Here is a 9672-nt window from a genome sequence, read left to right on the forward strand (position 1 = left end):
AGTTCAAGATTATACATAAGATTGAACCACTTTCTCCAAGTCACTCCAATTTCCTTCAAGAGAGAAGGAAGTATTACATTCTCAGATTCAATGTCCACACTCTTCAGGTGAGGGGAAGCTTTGAGACACGGATGAGAAACTATTGACCTCCCTTGGGTTTCACATCAAGGTGTCGCACTAGGGGATCAATTCTGCAATTTTCTTCTCTGAGAGATGTAAGAGAAAACATCAGACAGCCTGTGTGAGTTTTCACAAATTTGGGGGAGATTTTCCCAGATGACTGAGAAGCGCTACCTGAAAGAGGAGGGGCTTCACATCATCACAGCAGGCAGAAGCAGGAAGCCAAATGAAGAGATGGAATAAGGCAGGAGTGTATTTCAGTACTGAGGAGAGCCTAGGTGGAGGTGATGTAGAGAGCACCAGGTGACATTCACACTCATTACTAGAATTATCCTTAGGAGGATCGGACAATCCCAGAGCTTGGAAGTGACCACAGCAGGGACACTGCTGGATGCAACTGTTCACTGGGAAATATAAAGCCTCCAGGAAGACAGAAAAATCAAAGAGGATACTGTTTTCAAAAAGGAGGAGATACATTTCTATTCTTTTTTCATTTCAGATCTATGAACTTCTATGAACTGTGGCCTTGTAGAATCAAATACCTCAGAGACAAAATATTAGGGCTAACTGTTGAATATTTTTATATAAATGCTGGCACACCTGGCTTGGCTCCAATGTGGAAAATTGATACAGTTTGTAATGAAAATAAGACCTTTACCCTGCAGAAAATAATTACTGAGATATATAAAAATATTTAAAATTGTCTTGTTAGCTTATTATTTTTAATACTGTACTGTCCATTTCAGTAGGGAAATAAATATTTATAAAGCCTATAATTATTTATTTTTTTTAATTTTTTTTTCAATGTTTATTTATTTTTGGGACAGAGAGAGACAGAGCATGAACGGGGAAGGGGCAGAGAGAGAGGGAGACACAGAATCGGAAACAGGCTCCAGGCTCTGAGCCATCAGCCCAGAGCCTGATGCGGGGCTCAAACTCCCGGACCGCGAGATCGTGACCTGGCTGAAGTCGGACGCTTAACCGACTGCGCCACCCAGGCGCCCCAGCCTATAATTATTTAAAATAGAGGGGCACCTGGGTGGCTCAGTCTGTTAAGTAACCAGCCTAGATCATTATCTCACAGTTCAGGAGTTTTTGAGCCCCGCATCAGGCTCTCTGCTGTCAGCATAGAGCCCGCTTTAGATCCTCTTTTGTCCTCTCTCTCTGCCTCTCCCCCCAACTTCTCAAAACTAATTCAAAAAAATTAAAAATTGATCTCTATAGTGTCAGAATATTGACTTTAAAAAAAACACAAAACAAAAAAAGAAATGATCTGTATTCTTATAAATGTTTTAAAGCAAATCATATAGACATTTCAAAAGTTAAGCATGAGATAAAAAATACAGAATATTGAAAATTTAAAATTTAATAATCAAAATTCTCAAAGGACACAATATGGTTCAATTTCAGCAAATAATACTGTTTAAAATATTATTTAGGTAATTTTCTTTTATTTATCTTTGACAACGAGAGAGAGCAAGAGAGAACACACATGCGCCCAAGCAAGTGGGGAAGAAGCAGGAAGAGAGGGAAACACAGAACACCAAGCAGGCTCTGTGTAGCACAGAGTCCCATGCGGGGGGGCTTGACCTCATGACCCATGAGATCATGACCTGAGCTGGAGTCAGATGCTTAACCAACTGAGCCACTCCAGTACCCCTGTTTAGGTCATTTCTAAAAGGAATTTATTATTAAGCCTCATAAGAATAAATCATCAACAAAAGTAACAAATAAGGTTTTATTTCATAAAAATTCATAATAGATAATTATAAATATATAGGTCTTTTAGAGTTGGTGAAAACTGAAAACTAATGATCAAATTAAGTCCAGGAAGAAAATATAATCCTGCAATCCCTTATCTGAAACCTCGGAACTAATGGATTTTGCACATATCGTATATTATGTAAACTTTCCATCCACACTCTATAATTTAACACATTGTTTCTCAATATTCATTCCAAGTGGGTTAAAGAAGGCCATCAATGGTAATATTAGTGTAGTCAAGTTTAGCCACCAAATGTCATTCAGTGCCAAACCAAGGGGAAAAGAGTGTTTCTTGTTTTCATAGTTTACTACATTGTAGAATTGAAGAAATAGGGTTATGTACCTGTATTTAATATGCACACACAAATCTATGAATTCACGGATAATAAACATTTGCTATGCTTTAGTGACAATTCCACTAGCTGTGATAATTCAATGGGAATGTAAAAGACTAGCACCTATGTTGTAGTGATCTGTAGAGGACTCTATAGCCATCAATGCTATGAGGAAATTAATACGGATACTGACTGAATTCAAAATGCTAACAGAGAGTGATTTATGAATAGTGTTGAAATATAGAATTTCAAGTGATGTAAACAGTTGTTAAATGGTGTTAAAATTTTAATCACTTCTTCAATACTTTACTGAGTGATACTTTGAGTACCTCCACTGTAGACCTTTTCACCCTTGAAATGCTGTATTGTGTAGGCAGGAATCACAGTGGACAATGCATACTTTCAAAGGACTCCTTGATTTCAGGGGGAGTCTTGAGATGGTACACCCAGCTAACATAAGGAAGCAAGGCCTGAACAGTGATCAAAATCATATGACCATTAGACATCTTTTATGGTCGCTTATTGATTTTGTACCTCTAGGACTGAAGCAGATAGGCAATTGACTCAAAACCCTACTTGAAATGTGTAACAAAAACAAAACAATCATAGGTCTGATAAAAAAAAAAAAGTTAACATGAATCAACACAACAAATAGTCATGGTCTTTCATTCAATGCCCAGACCTAACCCAGTCTATATATGAGGAGGCTCTTTTTAAAAAGGACTGTGTCACCTTAAGAAAAGACTGACAGTTCTACAAGTATAGAATTCCAGATACTTGCCCTAAGGGACCTGAAATCATTTACCATGTAACTGAACTAGAGCATAGAAATAAGGTTACTGGATACTTGGTTGAAATGATGATAATCTCTGGGCACCCAGAAAACACTATGGTTTGGATGTCAGGTAATAAATGGAGTTTTGGTCTAGGTCTGTCTCTGCTTCCCACTTCCAGAAAGCAAAGCTGAAACAGACATGCTTAGCAACTGATAGAATTCAACAATTAGCTATGTTTACTCAAATAATCATCATTTTCTCATTTTTGTGACATCAAATAGAATAGTTTTAAGTTACTATTTAAGAAGTTAATCTGTATTTTTAAGAAGTTCATCTTCATATATGGAGAGCTATCCATCCTGGTTTTATCATATAGTTGATATATACACAAGCAACATTTGCCACCCCTTTGGCATTTGGATTATTTCAGGTTGATTATGTTTTTTATTTATTTTACTTTATTTATTTTATTTAAATTTTTTTTACATTTATTTATTTTTGAGACACGCAGAGAGACAGAGCACTAGTTGGGGAGGGATAGAGAGGGATACACAGAATCCGAAGCAGGCTCCAGACTCTAAGCCATCAGCACAGAGCCCAATGCAGGACTCGAACACTCGAACCATGAGATCATGACCTGAGCTGAAGTCAGACGCTTAACTGACTGAGCCACCCAGGTGCCCCTATTTTTTTTTTTTAATTTTAATATTTATTTTTGAGAGAGAGAGAGAGAGAGAGAGAGAGAGACACTGAGCATAAGCAGGGGAGGGGCAGAGAGAGAGGGAGACACAGAGTCTGAAGCAGGCTCCAGGTTCTGAGCTGTCAGCACAGAGACCGACAAGGGGCCTGAACCCATGAACCGCCGGATCATGACCTGAGCTGAAGTCAGCCGCTCAACTGACTGAGCCACCCAGACAGCCCTAGGCTGATTATTTTTAAGAAATCAACAGGTTCAAGGGGCGCCTGGGTGGCGCAGTCGGTTAAGCGTCCAACTTCAGCCAGGTCACGATCTCCTGGTCCGTGAGTTCGAGCCCTGCGTCGGGCTCTGGGCTGATGGCTCAGAGCCTGGAGCCTGTTTCCGATTCTGTGTCTCCCTCTCTCTCTGCCCCTCCCCCGTTCATGCTCTGTCTCTCTCTGTCCCAAAAATAAATAAACGTTGAAAAAAAAAATTAAAAAAAAAAATCAACAGGTTCAAGAAATTTTGTTTTTGTTTTTTGTTTCTTTTTTCTTTACCTCCCCACTAATTACCTAATTTAGGTAGAGAACCTGTTTCAAGATGGGAGCTATCACCAAAGAGAACTATAGTATAATATGAATTATGTGTTGCAGACAGAAAGGAACCAAGCAAAGTGTTTGTTAAAATGTTCTTTGCATGACCCATTGTTTTTGGATGACCAAGCAAAGATTTGTTTATCCAACATTTACTTTTTCCCTGGGAAAACTTTCTCCCTGGGAACTTCCTTTCCTCCCTTTGAAGCCCTAGACTCCTACCCTCCTTACCTTAGTCCAAAATGACAAATAACTCATTTTGTCTGTTTTCAAAATTTCTGTTTATTTGGATTTCCCTTACATGTGTAATTAAATTTGATCTTTCTTCTGTTAATCTACCTCAAGTCAATTTAATTCTTAGATCAGCCAGAAGAATCTTGAAAGACAAAGAACAATCTTTCCTCTCCAACAATCAAAAGACTGTAAAATTTGATTTATGAAGTAGTCCAAATTTTTGTAACAGAAAAAAAAAGGTAGAGACAACTCATTAATGCTAACACATATAATTTTGTTCCAAGAAGAGCATCCTAACCAAGGTGCTGCAGAAAGAGTTATAGTATTAATTTGGTAACTGTAAGCTTTTTATTGTGAGTAAAAATTCTTTTCACCAGGGGTGCTTGGGTGGCTCAGTTGGTTGAGCATCCAACTTCAGCTCAGGTCATGATCTCACAGTCTGTGAGTTTGAGCCCTACATCAGGCTCTGTGCTGATGGCTCAGAGCCTGGAGCCTGCTTCTGATTCTGTGTCCCTCTCTCTCTGTCCCTCTCTACCTCACGCTCTGTCTCTCTCTCAAAAATAAATAAACATTAAAAAAAATTTTTTTTTAATTCTCTTCACCAATTTGGAAGTTCTCTCACCTTACAGCAGAGAATGGAATATGCATATATATACTTAAGTTTATTTTAAATAAATAAGCTTGCAAATATTGTATATTTTATATATCATATGTTGAGGTCATCTAATATAGCTCAAATAATAAAAGCATAATGAATCTTGACAAAGTCAGTATGAACTAGTTCCTCTTATTCTCCCCTTTTTAGAGATGAGGAGGTTGAGGCACAATCTGAGTTAATGATTTCCCCGATATCACACAGCCAGTAATTGGGGCCAGTATTCCAACTTCAGTTTGGTCCCAGTGTCCATGCTCCTCATCGTTATGCTATTTATGAGCAAGAATTAAGGCTAAGAGAAATATGTTGACAGGAGTTCTTTGCTGCTATACTGAATTTTCATAATCAGCACAGTAAGGAGGAGGTGCTTTCATACCCAGCTAGTAAAAACAGAATAAGGAAAAAGAATTTCTCACACAAGAACAGCCAAAATACTATGCAAGCCCCGCTCTTGGCTCTCCAGGCTACAAAGACTTACTTAACACCACTAAGATTATAATATGAAAAGCCACATGCAAAGGAAGGAAATAGTAACAAGAGGTGGTAATCTGTGTTTTAGCTAACTCCACCTTTGGGAAAGGTCTAGAGAGAGACTTTAGCAGTGGAAAACAGATAAATGTTCAGACTTGGATTATAAATAGAAGGCACTGTAATAAGACTGCCTGCTCATGAACTTTGGTACCCTACACATTTTACTCATTGACATTTATATCTTGCATAAATAAGGGGTTCCTGTGAATCCAATTTCCCCACCTATTTTATTGTTGGTGTTGGTGTCATTACTTGCAAGAAGCTCTAGGGTAGACTAAAAATTGTGGATTTGTTCTTTGTGACACTTGGCTGAGAAACACAGCAACTGTAGAACCTATTATTTTTTTCTACTTGACCTTTACTGAAGTCAAGGAGATTTGAGCCCACTCTGAGGGTTTAATGGGAAGAGAAAAGCAGATTTTGTTGTTGAAAAAATAATCCTGAATATCACCCTATGGATGGCTTGTTTAAACTAGTTTTGTCACTTGAAACTACTTTAATGCCAATATAGTGGTACATGAAACTAAGAATTTTGAAATGTCTAGATACAGGTTTCTACCTATGTCATCAGGATTCTCTCTTAATATGTCCTTTCCTGAGTGTTGGTTGATTCTTAAGATTCCTTACACAGTGCTAAAAAAAAAAAAAATCAACATCAGGAGTTCCATATAATTTTTAATGTTTATTTTTGAGAGAGACAGACAGGCAGAGCACGAGCAGGGGAGGGGCAGAGAGAGGGGGAGACACTGAATCCAAAAGGGGCTCCAGGATCTCAACTGTTAGCCCAGAGCCATGACTCAAACTCTTGAGCCATGAGATCATGACCTGAGCTGAAGTCAGACACTTAATTGACTGTGCCACCCAGGTGCCCCTAGCTTAAAATAAAAATTTACTTATAAAAATAAAACTAAAAAGGGTCTCATTGAATGCGGCATTAGCTCTCCAGGTAGCTGTTCCCTTCTCAAGCCAGGCCACTCCCATTACTGAAGGAACTATGTCTAAGAGACCTGCAGTTGACATTGATCTTGGCACCACCTACTCCTGTGTGGGTGTCTTCCAGCACGGGAAAGTGGAAATAATTGCCAACGATCAGGGAAACCGAACCACCCCAAGTTATGTCGCCTTTACTGACACTGAACTATTGATGCTGCAAAGAATCAAGTTGCAATGAATCCCAACACAGTTTTTGATGCCAAACATCTATCTGATTGGAGGTAGATTCGACAATGCTGTCATCCAATCTGATATGAAGCATTGGCCCTTCATGGTGGTGAACAATGCTGGCAGGCCCAAGGTCCAAGTAGAATAAGAGGAAGAGACCAAAAGTTTCTATCCAGAGGAGGTGTCCTCTATGGTTTTGACAAAGATGAAGGAAATCACAGAGGCTTACCTTGGGAAGACTGTTACCAATGCTGTAGTCACAGTACCTGCGTATTTTAACAACTCTCAGCATTAGGCTACCAAACATGCTGGAAATATTGCTGGTCTTAATGTACTACGAATCATCAGTGAGCCAACTGCTGCTGCTATTGCTTATGGCTTAGACAAAAAGGTTGGAGCTGAAAGGAATGTGCTGATCTTTGACTTGGGAGGTGGCACTTTTGATGTGTCAATCCTCACTATTGAAGATGGGATCTTTGAGGTCAAATCTGCTGGAGACACCCACTTAGGTGGAGAAGACTTTGACAACCAAATGGTAAACCATTTTATTGCAGAGTTCAAATGAAAACATAAGCAGGACATTAGTGAGAACAAGCGGGCAGCACGTTGCCTCCATACTGCTTGCGAGCGCACCAAGCGCACACTTTCTTCCAGCACTCAGGCCAGTATTGAGGTTGATTCTCTATATGAAGGAATGGACTTTTATACTTCTATTACTCGTGCCTGGTTTGAAGAATTAAATGCTGACCTGTTCCGTGGCATCCTGGACCCTGTTGAGAAAGCCCTTCGAGATGCCAAGTTTGACAAGTCTCAGATCCACGATATTGTCTTGATGGGTGGTTCTGCAAGTATCCCCAAGATTCAGAAACTTCTACAAGACTTTTTCAATGGGAAGGAACTGAATAAGAGCATCAACCCTGATGAGGCTGTCGCTTATGGTGCAGCTGTCCAGGCAGCCATCCTTTCTGGAGACAAATCTGAAAATACTCAAGATTTGCTGCTGTTGGATGTCACTCGTCTTTCTCTTCGCATTGAAACTGCTGGTGGAGTCATGACTGTTCTCATCAAGCACAATACTACCGTTCCTACCAAACATACCCAAACCTTCACTACCTACTCTGACAACCAGCCTGGTGTGCTCATTCAGGTTTATGAAGGTGAGCGTGCCATGACCAAGGATAACAACCTACTTGGCAAGTTTGAACTCACAGGCATACCTCCTGTCCCCCGGGGTGTTCCTCAGATTGGGGTTACCTTTGATATTGATGCTAATGGCATTCTCAATGTCTCTGCTGTGGATAAGAGTACAGGAAAAGAGAACAAGATCACCATCGCAAATGACAAAGGTCGCATGAGCCAGGAAGACATTGAGCACATGGTCCAGGAAGCTGAGAAGCACAAAGCTGAAGATGACAAGCAGCGAGACAAGGTGTCCTTCAAGCATTCAGTTGAATCTTATGCATTCAACATGAAAGCAGCTGTTGAAGATAAAAAGCTTCAGGGTAAAATCAACGATGAGGACAAACAGAAGATTCTGGACAGGTGTAATGAAATCATCAACTGGCTGGATAAGGACCAGACTGCAGTAAAAGAAGAATTTGAGCATCGGCACAAAGAGCTGGAGAAGGTCTGCAATCCCGTCATTAAGAAGCTGTACCAGAGTGCAGGAGGCATGCCTGGAGGAATGCCTGGAGGCTTCCCTGGTGGTGGAGCTCCCCCATCTGGAGGTGCCTCCTCTGGGCCCACCATTGAAGAGGTTGATTAAGCCAAGCTAAGAATAGGTCTAGCAATGTTCCACACAAAACATTTGAAGGACCCAAATTTGTAGCAAATTCCATGGCAGTTTTAAAGTTGAGCTGCTATAGTTAGTAAACTGTGGACTACGTGCACAAGGAAAGGAAATATAACATTGCACTTTATAAGCTCTGTATTGTTAAGTGGAAAATGCAATGTCTTAAATAAAACTCTATTTAAAATTGACATCATAAAATTGTTTTAAAAATAAATAAATTATAAAAATAAAACACCTTCTCTCCTCTCGGGCCTACAAATTCATAAAAAAGGAAGGGAGGGGGAGGGGAAAGATGAAAGGGGAAAGGAAAGAAAGAAAATACATACACACAACACAGAATAGTTCGGTTTATCTGTTCCATCTCTAGACCTGGACTTATTACTTGATCAGGGGAAGGTGGTAGAAAAATCTGATTTTTCAGACTTAGGTTACATGCCTATAGGTGGTACTAGAGCTTGGGGCCAGCCTCAGTCAGAAATGTTGATAAAGTATGAGAGAGGAATGTTTCCTTAAAGAAACTCTGATCTTACACAAGTATTTATAAATGTATAATTAGGTTTCCTTTCCTTTCTCTTTAATATTCTTTTGTTCCCTTCCCAATGTTTCAATGCTTGCTACTTATTTCTAAGATTAGAGCATTAAGATATATGAATCTTAAAAAATTGATTTAAATAATGCCTTGAACCCCTTCAATTATACACGTTAGAGAAAACCAAAGATTGCATTTAATAAAAAAAAAAACACTAATATTTGCCTTTTAGAGGATTTAATAAAGTATAGCATCATAAAAATTTTAAATATGTATATTTAAAAAGTTAGGTCAAAAGAAGTATTTTCTGAAATTTTTTTTAATGTTTATTTATTTTTGAGAGAGAGAGACAGAGTGCAAGGGAAGAGGGGCAGAGAGAGAAGGAGATACAGAATCTGAAGAAGGCTCCAGGCTCTAAACTGTCAGCACAGAGCTGATGTGGGGCTTGAACTCTCGAACCACAAGATCATGACCTGAGCCAAAGTTGGACACTCAACCGACTCAGC

The 9672-nt window shown here is 39.4% G+C and overlaps 1 pseudogene; it reads left to right on the forward strand.

Moving 5' to 3' along the window:
* The first annotated feature begins 6678 nt into the window (after positions 1 to 6678).
* Positions 6679 to 8680, forward strand: LOC115523495 (annotated as a pseudogene).
* Positions 8681 to 9672: the final 992 nt, after the last annotated feature.

This window comes from Lynx canadensis, chromosome C2 (assembly GCF_007474595.2).
Source record: "Lynx canadensis isolate LIC74 chromosome C2, mLynCan4.pri.v2, whole genome shotgun sequence".
NCBI classification, from domain to species: domain Eukaryota; kingdom Metazoa; phylum Chordata; class Mammalia; order Carnivora; family Felidae; genus Lynx; species Lynx canadensis.